This window comes from Triticum urartu, chromosome 2A (genome assembly GCF_056163025.1).
Source record: "Triticum urartu cultivar PI428250 chromosome 2A, HENAU_Tu73, whole genome shotgun sequence".
NCBI classification, from domain to species: Eukaryota; Viridiplantae; Streptophyta; class Magnoliopsida; order Poales; family Poaceae; genus Triticum; species Triticum urartu.
In genome coordinates this window covers 303,741,824-303,763,282 of record NC_141874.1, presented here as the reverse complement: position 1 = coordinate 303,763,282, position 21,459 = coordinate 303,741,824, and positions in this window count along the sequence as shown.

Genomic DNA, 21,459 nt, shown 5'->3' with positions numbered 1-21,459 from the left:
ATTATAAAAACAAACAGTACTACTACGACTGGTGATCGTCAATCTCCGTCGACTCGTAAATGTCCATCTCGCGCCCGACGGTCTCCTGGGGAAGGGGCTCCTTGGAATCCAACGAACCATACTTGGCTAGCATCTTGCCATCTCTTTGTAAAAGGCCGCCACGAGCTAGGCGTGGGCGGCCACGATCTGGGCTTGGACGGGTTTCGTCATTGCAAGGTATGCGGCAGAGGAACGGATGGCTGCTCGAACGCTCTCCGCGATTGCCAACTCTTCGGCGGTATGCTACTGACCATTGTCGGAGAACCTTCATTCGATTTGTGTGGTGAGCGCCATGAGCTGGCGTGGGCGGCCTCCATCAGGGCTAAGGCCACCGCTACGGAACGGACAGCTGTTGTACCGCTCTCGCCAGGTGCTATCCCCGAGGCAGATGTTATTGCTGCCACCTGAGAAGCAACAATGGCCGTTTGGGCTGCCTTGGCCGCCCGGTCGCAGATTGCGGCCGTGCTCATGCACTTTCTTAGCACGCACATGGCGGCTGTGGCTGCGCTCTTGCCAGAGTGAGCCGCCGAAGTTGCCTCACGATGCGGGTCCATGTGTCCCCATCTTTCACGGTGATGATTGAACAGTGAAATGATATTTGGGGAGCGAGCTAGTGTGCTTGACATGCCGGCTATCGACTGTAGCCGACACAACTTCTCACATAAGCCATAGGTGTACTATACATTGACGGTGCTCCAAGATATTTTGTACAACATGTCACACGATTGGTGATAATAAACTCTGTGCGATCTAGTTGATTTTTCATCTTCATTTGAATTATATAATGGGGTCACAACAGCAATAGAAGGTGTTTGAATAGGTAGAAATTTTATCTGTAGTGAACATGCAACTATATGTGTGTCATAAAAAATGGAATTATTCGGGGTTCGTTTGGACATTTTAAAGTACATGTACAAGATCCGGTGCACCAACATGGGTTGTAAAATCATATATGTGTCCATGGGTTTATGCTTATGTCCCATGCAAGAAATGGGGACGAATTTCAAACACCACGACACTGTGGCTCTCCAGAAAATGTTGAGGTACTTGCTTTTGTAATTCTAGCAAATCAAAAACCCGTCTGAAATTCATGAACCTTGGTATGCTATCATGGAATGGCATCAACATGCTCGGGTAAAAAATATTGTCCCATTTGGGGCAGGTTATGGTATAAGCTTTTCACAAACCAGAGCTTCTCACAAGAGGCCTCATGGTTCCGTTAGGGGAACGTGTCACCTTTGTGGACAAAACGATATTTTTCGCCTCTTCTTGCTTCAATTTTTTCCTTGTGTCAACATAAAACAACAGGAGAGTCATGTTAATATTTGGAATTTTTCGGGGATCGTTTGGACATTTTTATACGTTAACTGAGTTTTCTAGGCATTTATGTGCATAATTCAAAATTGAACTACATGCACATGCTCCAATACATAAAAATGGGTTGCAAAATCAAATGTGTATCCTTGGTTGCAAGGTTAGGTCACATGCAAGAAATGACAATGAATGTCAAACACCTTGACACTGTCGCTCGTCCGCTAACATTTAGATACATGGTTGTAAAATTCTAGTAAATCAAAAACTCGTCTGAAATTCATGAAACTTGACATGATATCATGGAACGGCATCGACATGCCGTGGTAAAAATATTATCCCATTTGGGGCAGGTTTGGGTATAAGCTTCTCGCAAACTAGAGCTTCTCTCACAACAAGCCTGATGGTTTTGGTAAGGAATGTACCACCTTGGGGGACGAAACTATAATTGTTGCCTCTTCTTACTTTCAATTTTTTTCTCGTGTCAACTTAGAAAAATAGGAGTGTGGTTTCAATTTTCAGGATTTTTCGGGGTTCGCTTGGACATTTTTATAAATTAACTGAGTTTTCTTGATTGCATACACATGCTCCAGTGCATATAAATGGGTTCAAAATTGAAATGTGTGTCCTTGATTGCATGCTTATGTCCCATGCAAGAAATGAGAATGGATGTCAAACACCTTGCCACCATCGCTCGGCCGCTAACATTGAGATACAAGGTTTTTAAATTCTAGTAAATCTAAAATGCGTCTAAAATTTATGAAACTTGACATGCTAGCATGGAACGGCATCAGCATGCCATGCTAAAAATATTATACTGTTTCGGGTAGGTTTGGGTATATAAGCTTGTCACAAACCAGAGCTTCTCACAACAAGCCTCATGCTTAAGGTAGGGATGTTTCACGTTTCTGAATGAAACAATATCCGTTGCCTCTTCTTGATTTCAATTTTTTTCTAGTGTCAACATAGAACAACATGAGTGTTGTGTTAATCTTAGGAATTTTTCAGGGTTCGCTTGGACATATTTATACATTAACTAAGTTTTCTATGCATTTATGTGCATAATTAAAATTTAAACTACAGGCACATGCTCCAGTGCATGTAAATTGTTTGAAAAAACAAATCTGTGTCCCTGGCTACATGCTTAGGTCCCATTCAAGAAATGGAAATGAATGTCAAACACGTCTGAAGTTCATGAAACTTGACATGCTATCATGGAGCGGCATCAACATGCTGTGGTAAAAAATTGTCCCATTTGGTGAAGTTTTGGGTATAAGGTTCTCGCAAACCAGAGCTTCTCACAACAAGCCTGATGGTTTCGGGAGGGACCGTGTCACCCTTGGGGACGAAACGATATCTGTTGCCTCTTCTTGCTTTCAAAATTTTTCTAGTGTCAACATAGAACGACAGAAGTGTTGTGTCAATTTTTGGGATTTTTCGGGGTTCGCCTGGACATTTTTTACATTAACTAGGTTTTCTAGGCATTTTATGTGCATAATTTAAATTTGAACTACATGCACATGCTCAAGTGCAGAAAAATGGGTTGACGTATGAAATGTGTGTCCTTGGGTGCATGCTTAGGTCCCATGCAAGAAATGGGAATGAATTTTAAACACGGGGGCACTATTGATTGCCGACAAAGCATTGAGATACTTTGTTTTTAAATTCTAGTAAATCCAATACTCATCTGAAATTCATAAAACTTGGCATGCTATCATGGAATGGCACCCGACCTGTTGTGGTATTTTTGTGTCCATTTTGAGAGAAGGTGCACTCGAATAACAGCCAACAATGGCATTTTGAAAAAATAGCTGCCTCTTTAATATCTCAAATGTTTGTATAATTTAAATCATGCGTGTTATGTTAACCATTCACGTGATGCCACGTGTCTTGGTTTTAATGGCCACAGGAGGTGTCGTGCGGACAACTGCTTGACTGAACGGGAGGCGTGCGAGCGCACTCCGGTGCGCAGGCTGACCGAGAGGCGTAGAAGCTGTCCTCCAACGCGTAAGCTCACCTGGAAGTTTGCGAGTTGTACACTACACAGGCTCACTAGGAAGCTAGCCTTTTGACTTCCATGGCCGCGCGCCTTGCTTGCATCCTCTCCATTAATGGCACCGAGCCGCTGTTAATATGGGCGGCCTTACTTTTCTCCTGCCATTACCCTCCCTCTCACAGACCTCCACCAACACCATGGCATAGAAGGATCATCTGCCACTATTCTTCAAGTTTGGTGAAGTCGACTCCGAGCGAGAGGAGATAGAAAATAAGGAGGAATGGAGCCTCATGGACATGGCCCGGAATGAGCTGGTTGCGGCGGTTGCCGCCCCCGCGCCCATCCCACCTCCCATCCCCACACCCACGCGAGTGACCATCCCCGTAGCATTGACGTGCTGGTCGCCGAGCACTATCGTAGAGCTGGAAACCGCGGCCGTCAGCAAGGTGTCTGGGGACCCACACGAGCTCATGTACATGCCAATGCTAGCGCCTAATCCCTTGCCTGTGCGCGCCCCTCCACCCACCGTAGTGCCGGTCCCCGTCTGTTTGCCTGCACCCGCCGCACCCGTGACCATGCGCGCGCTCTCCTCAGCGGCATGGGATGTCGCCGTCGACCGCTACCTCGCAGCGTCGCCCGTCGATCGCATGACGACATGATGTTCGATTTCCAAGTGAAGAACATTATGTGCTGCCTTGAAGACTTCAACAATGGCATCCCAGAGGATGACAACGACAACGCTGGTGCGGCATGCCGCCTCGGGCACCACCGGAAATAGTTTTTTGTGGGTTTAATATTGTATCTCGATCATATGAATATAAATTCGCAGCGTCACTGAATGAACCTGCATTTTCCTCTCTTAGTGTACAGACTTATCAAACGATTTTCTTTTGAAAAAACGTCAATGGTTTTTAAATATAGAACACTCATCGCAAACATTTTAGTTAGAACACCCGTATGCAAACCGACAGCTTCCCCAGGAGGCCAAGGGAAAATGTGTTGAGCAGGATTTGTGCAGCTCTTTATCGCAAACGTTTTAGATAGAACACCGGTATGCAATGTGAGAGCTATGGTCTTCCCCCTTTAGTCAGGGGAAAATTCGCAGCACAGTATTTTTGTATCTCTTCAACGCAAATGGTTCAGATTGAATATGGTTTGCAAAGACAGATTGCTAAGCAAAGAGAAAATGTGCCAAGCATGATTTGTACATCCCTTCAATGCAAACGGTTGTTTTGGATGACCCGTGTGCAACCACGCACAGACAATTTGCTTAGATTAGCATCTGTCATATTGTGTATATTGCCATTTGTCAAACTAGAAAGATTGACATTTGTTGATCTAGTAACATTTTCATTTGCCAACCTTGTAACACTGCGATTTGTCAAAATATGCAGCTAAAAATCACTAGCACTATCTAATTTTTGCAACTAAAATTCAGTAATTAAGCATAGATTTCATTCATAGATTAAGCAGTCATTATTTATAGAAACAGTTCAACTCGATAGCTGAACCGACCTAACTTTTCCCCAATTGTTGCCAACCACGTACATAAATAGCTAGTTCAACAATATATACTAGCTAATTTTAAGTATGTTGTACAGTTCCACCACATCTATAGTGAGATGAACTGAACAAAATAGCCCCTAAATACTACTACTACAGAGGGGCTTTATACCACTTCTGGCAGCCTCACCTCTGTGGAGCGCGCTCAGTAAGAGGCAGAGGAGGAGGAGCCTACCGACGAGCTGGACAACTTCAACACGGTGCCTACCGCTTCTGCACCTTCAGCGACACTCACCTCGAATGCCCTCTGCTGCTCTAGAAGACCCCTCTCGAAGTGGTGGTTCTCCTCGTAGATCTCCTGATTCCTCACCTATGCAGCGACGGCGGCGGTCAGGCTCTTTGCGTCACAATGAGGCGCTCCTCCTCCTACCGTAGGAACTCGACGTAGCACGCAAGATCGCTGATGCATATGCGGGCCTCCACCTCTGCCTCCCGCCTTCAGGCGGCGGTGGCGGACCGAGTGATGACCCCGACAGTCCACGAAGGGCTGGCAGCCATGCCAGCTGATAATGGGGTGGCAGCCACGACCACTACCTCCTGCCTTCGGACCGCGGCGGCAGAGCAAGTGATGGCCACAATGGCCGGCAGTGGGGTGGCAGCCACGACGGCCATCTCCCATGTTCGGGCCACGGCGGCGGAGTGGGTGATGGCCCTGGCTTTCTATGGTGGTGTGGCGGCCATGACAACAGATGGTGGCGTGGCGGCAATGGCAGCGGCAATGGAGCGTGCGGTGGGTGTTCCGCGCACACCCAACAGGGACGCCATGCGCACTACACTACGCCGGGGACTGCGCTGCCGCCGCGGTGTAGCCTTCCAGCCAGAGTTGTCTTATGATGACGGCAGAGTGGCTGAGCGACGACGATGGACCGGTGCCATGAGCGATTGTGGGAGAAGTAGATGAGATAAGCTATAGGGAGGGAGGGGAAAATGCGACGCAGGACTCGCCGGCCATGAGGGTTTATATAGCAAGCCGGTAAGCATTGGGATTTTTGGGGATTTCGCCGAGTTGGGCGGGAAGCTTGAGCGCGAACCTGCGAGGTTGCGCGGGAACGGGCTAACCGATGATTCTTTGGCGGCACTTCGAGCCACCATTTGGCCAAAAGAATGCCCCCACGTGCTGCGCAAGCTTGCGCTGTGAGCCGTCTACGACAGCGGGGTGACAAGACATGCGAGAGGAGGACGAAAGGCCACATACACATACGGTTAATAAAAAATGTTTGCGATTTAATTACACACTATACCCTCGTCCTGGTTTCTAAGTAGGATTTAACTAATAACATACGAGTGCATGTCGCCAAAGAGTATATAGTTGGATTCGTATTTGAACATAGTTTCTAGTTATATAATTTTTATAACATGGATTAACATTTTTTTGGTTAAATTTAAGGGCAAAGTATGGCACCGAATATGAAGGGGACTAATAGACCAAGACGGAGGTAGTAGCACATGTCCACTCTCTACGTAGTGACACAACTGTCAGCCGGCTTGTATGTGACCATTTCATGCATGTTCAAATGCTCTATGCGTGTAGTTGCTTGCGGTCGAGGCAGCCGCAGCGTGCTCTGCTCGCGTCCCGCCGCCCACGCTCTGATCTCGCGTCCCTCCGGGCACTCTGCCCTTGTCCCTCCATGTGTGTTTCTGGTGTTTTGGGCCGGCACACGATCATGCATGTTCGTGTGCATGCGGTTGCGCCGGTCACGACACGACGATGCAGTTACCCGCTGCAAAAACTGCCATGCAGACGCACCGAGAATCCAGGCCGCCCGGCCCCCATTTGTTCCTGCGGCCATTTACCTTCATCTCTCGCGTCACACAACACAATAAGAACACCCATGACGACACATACAGAGAGGACATCGAGCGGTTCCAATGGCGCTCCCTGTGGCTCCAATGGCGCTCCCAGCTGCCAACGATGACAACAGCGGGTATTTCACCAATCATCACATTGTGGACAACCACATGAAGGGAAAGGCCCTCTCGGTGGTGTACACGAATGATCCGGTCTAGGTGGAGAGCTCCATGCAAACTGTGGAGCAGTTGCTTCCTGAGGACAAGTACCAAGTGGTCTGCTTTGACCTCGAGTACACCATCGGTCGTGCCGGGCATGATCAGAAGGTTGTCGTTGCCCAGTTTTGCATGTGATATGACGTCCTCGTCTACCACTACCACCTGGCCACAAGTCCTTGTGAGCGTTTTTCTAGGTTTATCAACAGCTCCGATTATAGTTTCGCTATGGTGGACAACACCAACGATCTAAAAACGCTCAAGGTTTTGGGCTTGAAATGCCAGAAACTTATCAACATACAAGACCACTACAAATTCTGGGCCAGCGATAACAACAAACCGAACTCCCTGGTTGACCTCGCCTCGGCCATCATCGACCCCTACTACATGAAGATGAAGGATGTGAGCAAGAAGGACAAGAACGCCTGGCACAGTGTCTAGCATGAGAGACTGGATGAACAACATGTTAAGTACGCGGCCAAGGACGTGTACACAAGCTACGAGATGTACATGCGGATCGTTGACATGAGGGAGTGTCTTGTTCCTGCCCCAGATGAGGGATCGAGCCACAGAGTAGTGGCAGCAGCATCACAAGAAGTAGATGACTAGACGATCGTTTCCCCTAGTTAAGAATCCATGCAATTGTTTATTGAGGTGTGTGCGAATGATTTGTATAGTCACTTATGTAATTGGATGTTTATTTCAGTTATATATATACATGTTATTCTTCTGTACACAGAGCAACTATTATGGCTTATTAACAGCAATCGTTTGTGTTATTACTGGTCTTCGCACACATCTTTTATTACAGACTGGTTTGCCGCGTATCACGCACATCTTGTTCAGTTGAATCGTGTTTTCTATTAACCGTTTGCCACTCATCGCACACGCAACTCTAATATGAACCGTGTTTGATGTCACCACCATCACAAATGTTTTGCTTCTTTTTTGACAGTTTTATTACATCGCCGTTTGTGATTGATGCATCGCACACAGTTTCGTCAAAGGGTCTCTGATTCAATTGTCGTGTTTGGACCATCCTGAAGTAGTGAAGGATTCCATCATACGGCAGGGGAGTTCGACCACATCAAACATGATCTTCTCAGTCCGGTAGTTCAACTCCCCTCCCCAAGAATGTGGTCGGTAGCATGTTCTTCCCCTTAGGACGACTCCTACTGGGGTTGATCCCTTGAAACTTACCAGCAACCTTGAGCTCTTCCTCTGCTATCTAAAGTTTTTTGATGACCTTTGGAGAAATGGATTCAACCCGGCCCCACCATCAACCAACATCTTTGTGACTTTGAGGTTGCGGATTGTTAGTGAGACCAACAATGACAAGCACCGTACTATAGTGGTGCAGACAGGATGATCCTCTATGTCGCAGGTGATGGGCTTGTGAGACCACTTGAGCGGCCTTCGAGAATTTGCCGCTGGCTCCATGACATTGACTTCACGCACCCACTGTTTAGGTTGGCATTGGGAGGAGTGTAGGAATGCACCCCGTCAATGCATAGGGCGTTAGTGGCTTTCTGGAATTCCAGCTCGCTGGTTTCCTCTTCATCTCCTCCATCACTGTCATCAATGCAATCCTCCATCTCACGGCCTCTGGCGGATTTTCCTTGATTTTGAGGAGCCTTGCCGGGGCGGCTTGCTGCCACCTTGGCCCTTCCCGCGAGTGCCATTCTGACCTTTCTCATTATCACGCTTCTCATACTCAGCTCTCTGCTTCTTGACGAGCTGCTCAACCTGATGACACTCCTGGAGATCGTGGCCCTTGGTCTGATGAATCTTCCAGTATGGCCCATCACCTTTCCCAGCCCTCTCCACTGTCGCGGGCTCCCGGCAATCAGTGCATGTGGAAACTTCCTTGCCGGGTAACTCGGTCTTGGCATTCTTGCTGGTACTAGGCGTGCCCGATCCTTCAATGGTCATCACTTCCTTATCCTTGCGCCTTTTATTGCGCTTCTTGTTCTTCTTCTTCTAGATAGTGGCCTCGTCATCATCCTCTGAGTCGATGTAGACACCATCCTCTTCTCCGGGGAGGGCGTCTCCCCTCCTCCACTCAAGCACACTTATCAACCAGAGTGTAAAGCTCCTTCACAGTCTTGGGAAATTGAACGTTTATCTTGGAACATATCCGACAATTGCGCACGTTGTACTGGAACGCCGCTATCGCAACTTCCAGGTGGATGTCTGGAATATTTCTGTGGACTCGGCTGAACCTCTGCATGTACTTCTGCATAGTCTCCCCTTTCTAAGGGAGGAGCTTCAAGTCGCTGGGCCACCCTGGTTCTTTATGGCCGCACGCGATGGCGCCAATGAACTCAAGGCACAATTCATCCCAGATCCAAATGGAGTTCTCCAGTAGGTGCATCAGCCAAGTGTTGGAAATATGCCCTAGAGGCAATAATAAATTGGTTATTATTATATTCCCTTGTTCATGATAATCGTTTATTATCCATGCTAGAATGTATTGATAGGAAACTCAGATACATGTGTGGATACATAGACAACACCATGTCCCTAGTAAGCCTCTAGTTGACTAGCTCGTTGATCAATAGATGGTTATGGTTTCCTGACCATGGACATTGGATGTCATTGATAACGGGATCACATCATTAGGAGAATGATGTGATGGACAAGACCCAATCCTAAGCCTAGCACAAGATCATGTAGTTCGTATGCTAAAGCTTTTCTAATGTCAAGTATCATTTCCTTAGACCATGAGATTTTGCAATTCCCGGATACCGTAGGAGTGCTTTGGGTGTGCCAAACATCACAACGTAACTGGGTGGCTATAAAGGTACATTACAGGTATCTCCGAAAGTGTCTGTTGGGTTGGCACGAATCGAGACTGGGATTTGTCACTCTATGTAAACGGAGAGGTATCTCTGGGCCCACTCGGTAGGACATCATCATAATGTGCACAATGTGATCAAGGAGTTGATCACGGGATGATGTGTTACGGAACGAGTAAAAGAGACTTGCCAGTAACGAGATTGAACAAGGTATCGGGATACCAACGATCGAATCTCGGGCAAGTATCGTACCGCTAGACAAAGGGAATTGTATACGGGATTGATTAAGTCCTTGACATTGTGGTTCATCCGATGAGATCATCGTGGAACATGTGGGAGCCAACATGGGTATCCAGATCCCGCTGTTGGTTATTGACTGGAGAGTTATCTCGGTCATGTCTTCATGGTTCCCGAACCCGTAGGGTCTGCACACTTAAGGTTCGATGACGCTAGGGTTATAGGGAATGGATATACGTGGTTACCGAATGTTGTTCGGAGTCCCGGATGAGATCCTGGACGTCACGAGGAGTTCCGGAATGGTCCGGAGGTAAAGATTTATATATGGGAAGTCCTGTTTTGGTCATCGGAAAAGTTTCGGGTTTTATCGGTAACGTACTGGGACCACCGGGAGGGTCCCGGGGGTCCACCAAGTGGGGCCACCAGCCCCGGAGGGATGCATGAGCCAAGTGTGGGAGGGGACCAGCCCCAGGTGGGCTGGTGCGCCCCCCCACCAAGGCCCAAGGCGCAAGGGAGAGTGGAAGGGGGCAAACCCTAGGCTCAGATGGGCCTAAGGCCCACCTAGTGGTGCGCCCCCCTCTCTCCCCCCTTGGCCGCCCCCCTAGATGGGATCTAGGGCTGGCCGCCACCCCTAGAGGTGGAAACCTAGATGGGGGCGCAGCCCCTCCCCTCCCCCTATGTATACTTGAGGTTTTGGGCTGCCATAGACACGATTCAATCTCCTTCTTGGCGCAGCCCTACCCCTCTCCCTCCTCGTCTCTTGCGGTGCTTGGCGAAGCCCTGCTGGAGTACCACACTCCTCCACCACCACCACGCCGTTGTGCTGCTACTGGATGGAGTCTTCCCCAACCTCTCCTTCTCCCCTTGCTGGATCAAGGCGTAGGAGACGTCACCGGGTTGTACGTGTGTTGAACACGGAGGTGTCGTCCGTTCGGCACTAGGATCATCGGTGATTTGGATCACGACGAGTACGACTCCATCAACCCCGTTCACTTGAACGCTTCCGCTTAGCGATCTACAAGGGTATGTAGATGCACTCTCCTTCCCCTCGTTGCTAGATTACTCCATAGATTGATCTTGGTGATGCGTAGAAAATTTTGAATTTCTGCTACGTTCCCCAACAGTGGCATCATGAGCTAGGTCTATGCGTAGTTTCTGTGCACGAGTAGAACACAAAGCAGTTGTGGGCATTGATTTTGTCAATTTACTTGCCGTTACTAGTCTTATCTTGATTCAGCGGCATCGTGGGATGAAGCGGCCCGGACCGACCTTACACGTACTCTTACGTGAGACTGGTTCCACCGACTGACATGCACTAGTTGCATAAGGTGGCTAGCGGGTGTCTGTCTCTCCCACTTTAGTCGGATCGGATTCGATGAAAAGGGTCCTTATGAAGGGTAAATAGCAATTGGCATATCACGTTGTGGTTTTTTTGCGTAGGTAAGAAACGTTCTTGCTAGAAACCCATAACAGCCACGTAAAACATGCAAACAACAATTAGAGGATGTCTAACTTGTTTTTGCAGGGTATGCTATGTGATGTGATATGGCCAAAGGATGTGATGAATGATATATGTGATGTATGAGATGATCATGTTCTTGTAATAGGAATCACGACTTGCATGTCAATGAGTATGACAACCGGCAGGAGCCATAGGAGTTGTCTTAATTTATTTATGACCTGCGTGTCAACATAAACGTCATGTAATTACTTTACTTTATTGCTAACCATTAGCTGTAGTAGTAGAAGTAATAGTTGGCGAGACAACTTCATGAAGACACAATGATGGAGATCATGGTGTCATGCTGGTGACGATGATGATCATGGAGCCCCGAAGATGGAGATCAAAAGGAGCAATATGATATTGGCCATATCATGTCACTATTTGATTGCATGTGATGTTTATCATGTTTATACATCTTATTTGCTTAGAACGACGGTAGTAAATAAGATGATCCCTCGTTAAAATTTCAAGAAAGTGTTCCCCCTAACTGTGCATCGTTGCGAAAGTTCGTCGTTTTGAAGCACCACGTGATGATCGGGTGTGATAGATTCTTACATTCGAATACAACGGGTGTTGACGAGCCTAGCATGTACAGACATGGCCTCGGAACACATGCAAAACACTTAGGTTGACTTGACGAGCCTAGCATGTACAGACATGGCCTCGGAACACAAGAGACCGAAAGGTCGAGCATGAGTCGTATGGCAGATACGATCAACATGAAGATGTTCACCGATGTTGACTAGTCCGTCTCACGTGATGATCGGACACGGACTAGTTGACTCGGATCATGTAATCACTTAGATGACTAGAGGGATGTCTATCTGAGTGGGAGTTCATAAGATGAACTTAATTATCCTGAACATGGTCAAAAGGTCTTCGCAAATTATGTCGTAGCTCGCGCTTCAGTTCTACTATTTAGATATGTTCCTAGAGAAAATTTAGTTGAAAGTTGATAGTAGCAATTATGCGGACTAGGTCCGTAAACTGAGGATTGTCCTCATTGCTTCATAGAAGGCTTATGTCCTTAATGCACCGCTCAGTGTGCTGAACCTCGAACGTCGTCTGTGGATGTTGCGAACATCTGATATACACATTTTGATAACTACGTGATGGTTCAGTTAAACGGTTTAGAGTTGAGGCACCAAAGACGTTTTGAAACGTCGCGAAACATATGAGATGTTTCGAGGGCTGAAATTGGGATTTCAGGCTCGTGCCCACGTCAAGAGGTATAAGACCTCCGACGATTTTCTTAGCCCGCAAACTAAGGGAGAAAAGCTCAATTGTTGAGCTTGTGGTCAGATTGTCTGAGTACAACAATCATTAGAATCGAGTGGGAGTTGATCTTCCAGATGAGATAGTGATGTTTCTCCGAAGTCATTACCACCAAGCTGCTAGAGCTTCGTGATGAACTATAATATATCAGGGACATATATGATGATCCTTGAGATATTCGCGATGTTTGACACCACAAAAGTAGAAATCAAGAAGGAGCATCAATCGTTGATGGTTGGTGAAACCACTAGTTTCAAGAAGGGCAAGGGCAAAAAGGGATACTTCATGAAACGACAAATCAGCTGCTGCTCTAGTGAAGAAACCCAAGGTTGAACCCAAACCCGAGACTAAGTGCTTCTGTAATAAGGGGAACAGCCACTGGAGCAGAATTACCCTAGATACTTGGTAGATGAGAAGGCTGGCAAGGTCAATAGAAGTATATAGGATATACATTGTGTTAATGTGTACTTTACTAGTACTCCTAGTAGCACCATGGTATTAGATACCGGTTCGGTTGCTAAATGTTAGTAAACTCGAAATAAAAGGCTGCGGAGTAAACGGAGACTAGCTAAAGGTGAGCTGGCAATATGTGTTGGAAGTTTTTTCCAAGCTTGATGTCATCAAGCATCGCACGCTCCCTCTACCATCGAGATTGGTGTTTGCGTTGAGCATAGACATGATTGGATTATGTCTATCGCAATACGTTTATTCAATTAAGGAGAATAATGGTTACTCTGTTTATTTGAATAATACCTTCAATAGTCTTGCACCTAAAATGAATGGTTTATTGAATCTCGATCGTAGTGATACACATGTTCATGCCAAAAGATATAAGATAGTAATGATAGTACCACCTACTTGTGGCACTACCACGTAAGTCATATCGGTATAAAACGCATGAAGAAGCTCCATGTTGATGGATCTTTGGGCTCACTTGTTTTTGAAAAGTTTGAGACATGCGAACCATGTCTACTGGTGTATATGCATGAAGAAACTCCATGCAAATGGACCATTTGGACTCACTTGATTTTGAATCACTTGAGACATGCAAATCATACCACATGGGCAAGATGACCGAAAGCCTCGTTTTCAGTAAAATGGAACTAGAAAGCAACTTGTTGGAAGTAATACATTTTGATGTGTGCAGTCCAATGAGTGCTGAGGCGTGTAGTGGATATCGTTATGTTCTTACTTCGCAGATGATTTGAGTAGATGTTGAGTATATTTACATGATGAATCACGAGTCTGAATTATTGAAAGGTTCAAGTAATTTCAGGGTGAAGTTGAAAGATTGTCGTTACAAGAGGATAAAATATCTATGATATGATCATAGAGATGAATATCTGAATTACAAGTTTGGCACAGAATTAAGACATTGTGGAAATCATTTCACAACTAATACAGCCTGGAACACCATAGTGTGATGGTGTGTCCGAACATCATAACTGCACCCTATTGGATATGATGCATACCATGATGTCTCTTATCGAATTACCATGATAGTTTATGGGTTAGGCATTAGAGACAACCACATTCACTTTAAATAGGGCACCACGTAATTCCGATGAGATGACACTATATGAACTATGGTTTAGAGAAACCTAAGCTGTCATTTCTTAAAAGTTTGGGGCTGCGACGCTTATGTGAAGAAGTTTTATGCTGATAAGCTTGAACCCAAAGCGGATAAATGCATCTTCATAGGACACCCAAAACAGTTGGGTATACCTCCTGTCTCAGATCCGAGAGCAATAAGGGATTGTTTCTAGAATCGGGTCCTTTCTCGAGGAAAAGTTTCTCTCGAAAGAATTGAGTGGGAGGATGGTGGAGACTTGATGAGGTTATTGAACCGTCTCTTCAACTAGTGTGTGGCAGGGCACAGGGAGTTGTTCCTGTGGCACCTACACCAATTGAAGTGGAAGCTTATGATAGTGATCATGAAACTTCAGATCAAGTCACTACCAAACCTCGTGGGATGACAAGGATGCGTACTACTTCAGAGTGGTACGTAATCCTGTCTTGGAAGTCATGTTGCTAGACAACAATGAACCTACGAGCTATGGAGAAGCGATGGTGGGCCTGGATTCCAAAATGGCTCGAGGCCATATAATCCGAGAGAGGATCCATATATGAAACAAAAGTGTAGACTTTGGAAGAACTACTTGATGGTCGTAAGGCTGTTAGGTACATATGGATTTTAAAAGGAAGACGGACAATGATGGTAAGTATCACCATTAAGAAAGCTTGACTTGTCGTTAAGATGTTTTCCGACAAGTTCAAGGAGTTGACTACGATGAGACTTTCTCACTCGTAGATATGCTAAGAGTCTGTTGGAATTATATTAGCGATTACTGCATTATTTATGAAATCTTGCAGATAGGATGTCAAAACATTGTTTCCTCGACGATTTTCTTGAGGAAAGGTTGTATGTGATACAACCAGAAGGTTTTGTCAATCCTGAAAGATGCTAACAAGTATGCAAAGCTCCAGCAATCCTTCTAAGGACTGGAGTAAGCATCTTGGAGTTGGAATGTATGCTTTGATGAGATGATCAAAGATTTTGGGTGTATACAAAGTTTATGAGAAACTTGTATTTCCAAAGAAGTGAGTGGGAGCACTATAGAATTTCTGATGAATATATGTTGTTGACATATTGTTGATCAGAAATGACGTAGAATTTCTGGAAAGCATATAGGGTTATTTGGAAAGTGTTTTTAATGGAAAGCCTGGATTAAGCTACTTGAACATTGAGCATCAAGATCTATAAGGATAGATCAAAACGCTTAATGGTACTTTCAAATGAGCACATACCTTGACATGATCTTGAAGGTGTTCAACATGGATCAGTCAAAGGAGTTCTTGCCTGAGTTGTAAGGTATGAAGTTAAGACTTAAAGCTCGACCACGGCAGAAGAAAGAGGAAGGACGAAGGTCGTCCCCTATGCTTTTGTCATAGGCTCTATACGGTATGCCATGCCGAGTACCGCACCTGATGTGTGCCTTGCCACATGTCTGGCAAGAGGGTACAAAGGTGATCTAGGAGTAGATCACCAGATAGCGGTTTAAATTATCCTTAGAGGAATAAGGATATGTTTCTCGGTTATGGAGGTGATAAAGAGTTCGACGTAAAGAGTTACGTCGATGCAAGCTTAACACCTATCCGGATAGCTCTGAGTAGAGATACCGGATATGTATAATGGAGCAACAATTTAGAATAGCTCCAAGTAGAACAGTTATTTGAAATGGCTCCAAATGTAGCGTAGTAGTTGCATCTACAAGATGACATAGAAATTTGCGAAGTACATACGGATCTGAATGTTGCAGACCCATTGACTACAACCTCTCTCACAAGCATAACATGATCAAACCTAGAACTCTTTGGGTGTTAGTCACATGGGGATGTGACCTTGAGTGTTAATCACATATCGATGTGAACTGGATTATCGACTCTAGTGCAAGTGGGAGACTGTTGGAAATATGCCCTAGAGGCAATAATAAATTGGTTATTATTATATTTCCTTGTTCATGATAATCGTTTATTATCCATGCTAGAATTGTATTGATAGGAAACTCAGATACATGTGTGGATACATAGACAACACCATGTCCCTAGTAAGCCTCTAGTTGACTAGCTCGTTGATCAATAGATGGTTACAGTTTCCTGACCATGGACATTGGATGTCATTGATAACGGGATCACATCATTAGGAGAATGATGTGATGGACAAGACCCAAGCCTAAGCCTAGCACAAGATCATGTAGTTCCTATGGTAAAGCTTTTCTAATGTCAAGTATCATTTCCTTAGACCATGAGATTGTGCAACTCCCGGATACCGTAGGAGTGCTTTGGGTGTGCCAAACGTCACAACGTAACTGGGTGGCTATAAAGGTACATTACAGGTATCTCCGAAAGTGTCTGTTGGGTTGGCACGAATCGAGACTGGGATTTGTCACTCCGTGTAAACGGAGAGGTATCTCTGGGCCCACTCGGTAGGACATCATCATAATGTGCACAATGTGATCAAGGAGTTGATCACGGGATGATGTGTTACGGAACGAGTAAAAGAGACTTGCCAGTAACGAGATTGAACAAGGTATCGGGATACCGACGATCGAATCTCGGGAAAGTATCGTACCGCTAGACAAAGGGAATTGTATACGAGATTGATTAAGTCCTTGACATCGTGGTTCATCCAATGAGATCATCGTGGAACATGTGGGAGCCAACATGGGTATCCAGATCCCGCTGTTGGTCATTGACCGGAGAGTTATCTCGGTCATGTCTGCATGGTTCCCGAACCCGTAGGGTCTACACACTTAACGTTCGATGACGCTAGGGTTATAGGGAATAGATATACGTGGTTACCGAATGTTGTTCGGAGTCCCGGATGAGATCCCGGACGTCACGAGGAGTTCCGGAATGGTTCGGAGGTAAAGATTTATATATGGGAAGTCCTGTTTTGGTCACCGGAAAAGTTTCGGGTTTTATCGGTAACGTACCGGGACCACCGGGAGGGTCCCGGGGGTCCACCAAGTGGGGCCACCAGCCCCGGAGTGCTGCATGAGCCAAGTGTGGGAGGGGACCAGCCCCAGGTGGGCTGGTGCCCCCCCCCCACCAAGGCCCAAGGCGCAAGGGAGAGTGGAAGGGGGCAAACCCTAGGCTCAGATGGGCCTAAGGCCCACCTAGTGGTGCGCCCCCCCTCTCTCCCCCTTGGCTGCCCCCCTAGATGGGATCTAGGGCTGGCCGCCACCCCTAGGGGTGGAAACCTAGATGGGGGCGCAGCCCCTCCCCTCCCCCTATATATACTTGAGGTTTTGGGCTGCCATAGACACGATTCAATATCCTTCTTGGCGTAGCCCTACCCCTCTCCCTCCTCGTCTCTTGCGGTGCTTGGCGAAGCCCTGCTGGAGTACCACGCTCCTCCACCACCACCACGCCGTCGTGCTTCTGGATGGAGTCTTCCCCCACCTCTCCTTCTCCCCTTTCTGGATCAAGGCGTAGGAGACGTCACCGGGCTGTACGTGTGTTGAACACGGAGGTGCCATCCGTTCGGCACTAGGATCATCGGTGATTTGGATCATGATGAGTACGACTCCATCAACCCCGTTCACTTGAACGCTTCCGCTTAGCGATCTACAAGGGTATGTAGATGCACTCTCCTTCCCCTCGTTGCTAGATTACTCCATAGATTGATCTTGGTGATGCGTAGAAAATTTTGAATTTCTGCTACGTTCCCCAACACCAAGACCTCACATCTGGCTTGAACACCAAAGGGAAGTAGTCGGCGAACACCTTCTCATCCTTTCCTCCGGCAGCCTAAATAGCGATGGCATAGATGCTCAAGAACTCCACAGGGTTCAGTCTCCCATCATACGTCTCTGGTATCTCTGGCTGGAACATGCGACTGGATGGCCAACGGACTTTCCGCAACTCATGGATGAAGGCAGGGCACCCAGCCTCGAAAGGTAGTTACCCGCCTTCTCTGAGCACGGGCTCTTCGATGTCGGGGCCATCACGCCAATCGGACTAGCGACGGGTGTCGCAGCGTCGCTCAATGGTGACGCACGTGCCTTCCCTTTGCCTGTCCTCCAGGACCCGCCGATGGCCTTTGACGCGCTTGAGGGTCAGATGAAGCCATCGAGATGTCGTTGGGCTCTTGATCGTTGGACTCCTACGCTGGCTGCCGTGGAGGGACTACACCGTGGGGTGGCCCCTTCCGTGCGGCCAACAGCGTGAGCCATTGTCGTTGCCTGGGGAGGCCGGGGCGGCTTGCTCTGCCGCCTCGGTGAAATGAATCAAGTTCTGAATGGTGGCTCTCCACTCATCCATCTGATCTGGTGCTGGCGGAAATCTCAACAGTAGCTGGGCCCACACCATGGCCTCCGAAGTGGTGCTTGGCATGGATGACGATGAAGATCGGAACGTCTCCCAGCTCCTGACGGTGCCGGTAGTGGCTGTGCCGTGCTCTCGTCATCGTGAGCCAGTCGCCAGGATAGCATGGTGACATCGTGAGAGGCCCTGTCTGGTGCATTGGGCGGGTCAGCTCGCTCCGGGGGTGGTGCATGTCCTGCTGTCACACCTGCAACGGGGGCGGCCAGGGGATTGCGACTTGCCCCAGAGTGAGTGTCGCCGTTGTGGCTATGTCCCTCGGCCGGGCATAGAGGTGCAGATGGAATGATCTCTCCTCCCATACCTCATGATCGTGGCCGCTAGGATGCTGTTGGTGCTATCCTTCTCTGGTGCCTCCTGCTCCTATTGCAGCCACAGGGGAGCTGGTGACGCCGCCGCCTGCGTCGACCATGTCCCCCACAACGTTGACATCCCTAGACATCCCTGTAGCCCACGCGGCGTTGGTGGTCATGTGTGGTGGGGCCTCCGAGGAGGATGGCTGGGTGGCGGCATCGGGTTTCTTCTTGGGCGCCAAGAATGATGGAGTCGTTGATGAAGAAAACGATGACAAAGATGACGCGCTATGTATGCTTCTCGGGTTCACGCAAGTGCCTCCGCCTACCTAGCGTGCCAAAGATGTCATGGGAAACCACGGCCACCTATGTGGCCATCAGCCCCTTGTGGTTCGGCAGGGGGGATGAGCACATTGCACAAAGAGCGGAGAACATCACGTTGCACGGTAGAGATCACACGGGCAATTTTACCTAGGTTCGGACCACCGCAAGGAGTAAAACCCTACTCCTGCTTCGGTGGATTGATGGTGGATTGTCGTGGAAGCGCAACGCTCTAGGCCGGCAGGGTTGCCTCGGGGCGAGAACGGCTACGCGCGTATGAGTGTACAATGGTCCGAATCTGAATCCTTTCTATGGTTGCCACGAGCCTCCTTTTATAGATAAAGGGGTCACCACAATGGCAAATCAGTCATTGTGCACTGATTAGATAGCAAACAGTGGTATCATACCTAACTCTGCATACAGGGCAGAGCGCATTAAATGTGCCACTTAGTGTCACGTCATGACCAGCCCGGCAAGCATTGCCAGGCTGTTCGGCCACCTTCTCTCCTGCCTGCATGACACATATCTGTACGGGTGTCATTTGGAGGTGATTCCCATAGGAAGTGGCTGCGATGTGGCAAAAAACAGCCACTTAGTCACTTGGGGGCTAGACACCGCATCGATCGATGACTTATGTCGCTGTGAGGTGGTGTGGTGGAGCCTTCGCGAAGTAGTTCACCTTCGTAGGGCCCGACATGCCTGCCAGGGTGGTCATGAGGTTTGTTTCCGGGGTAACCTTGGCCTCATCATGCTCACCTGCCCAACAAGGGAGGTTTTCCCTTAGTGGTATCTTGCCTCTTTGGCTTGAATTGGTCTTCTTGATCCGCACTCTAATTCCTCAAAGAGCTGATCACTTGTGCTTGGTCTGGTCTTGGATGCTGCAATCTTGCCATGTCGGTGGTTTTGCTGTCCGTGCACAAGTCAGGGGGAAACATATGCCCCTGTTTGCATACCCCGACATAGATTGTACTACTACTAGTATGTCTATGCACGTGCAAATGCATGCTTTGACATTACGATGCAGTTTTGGTAAAAGTAGAAAAACAGCACTAGCCAACCTTGTGAAATGATTCAATGTAAAAGAATGCAAGAATGCTCGTTTGATTGTTTACTAGCTTCCTTCTCTCTGTGGTTTTTCTCTATCGTACTTTGTACGTAGTATCTCACTGGTCGTGAAGGCATGCAATTTTTTGGACAAGTGCCCCTGCGATTGTTACAATACAGTTTGAGGGTAGCACCAGCTAGTACTGTTCAATCAAGTCCCACAGATCAGCCATTCGGTCTATGTCCTATGCACCGGGGAGGGAGTAGTGGCCTTTGGAGGCACACCATGCATACTAGCATGTACTCCTACTACTACCCTCCGTTCCATGGTGTAGTGCATATAAATATTTTGAAAAGTCAAACTTCACTAAATTTGACCCAGTTTTCGGGGGGGGGGGGGGATATTTGCAACGAGAATGCAAAAACATATATCACTACATTCATCACAATATATAGTTTCATAATTTATATATTTACTCCCTCCGTCCCAAAATTCTTGTCTTAGATTAGTCTAAATACGGATGTACCAAGTCACGTTTTAGTATTAGATACATCTGTATCTAGAAAAATCTAAGACAAGAATTTTGGGACGGAGGGAGTACTATATAAGACCAAGTACAATAGAGTGACGTAGGAGGGATATAAGAAATGCCGCGTTAGATTTGTGCCTAGTAGGAGGAGAGAAGATAAGAGGGACAAGGGGAGCGGGCTACAAGCTTATAGTTGGCTGTAGCACGAGACCCAACAACCTTTCTGCGAGAGAAAGTAGTGTGCCATGTATTTATTGTATGACATACTATTATGGCTAACTATTGTATGAGTGAGCTATTAGATTGGCTATAAGTGACATGGCAAATCCATATAGCTGGCTCCTAGCTATATTATTAACTATGCTCTAAGTAGTTTTTTATATTAACTTGGTCAAAGTTTGTAAAGTTTGACTTTTCAAAAAATCTATACGCACTACTAGAGAGATGAAATGCAAAATAGAGAAGAGTGATGTGATGGTTGCTTGTCCGCTCATTTTACCAGGCCACTTTTTACTTGGGGTGGTGGGGTTTTGTGATATGATGACTTTACTGCCATGCCACGATGAGGTGAGACTCCCGTACAATGCCGCCCTCTGCATTAGTACTATATACTCCTACTAGTGAGTTACACGTTCTTTCCACGTGAGTTGTGAGATAT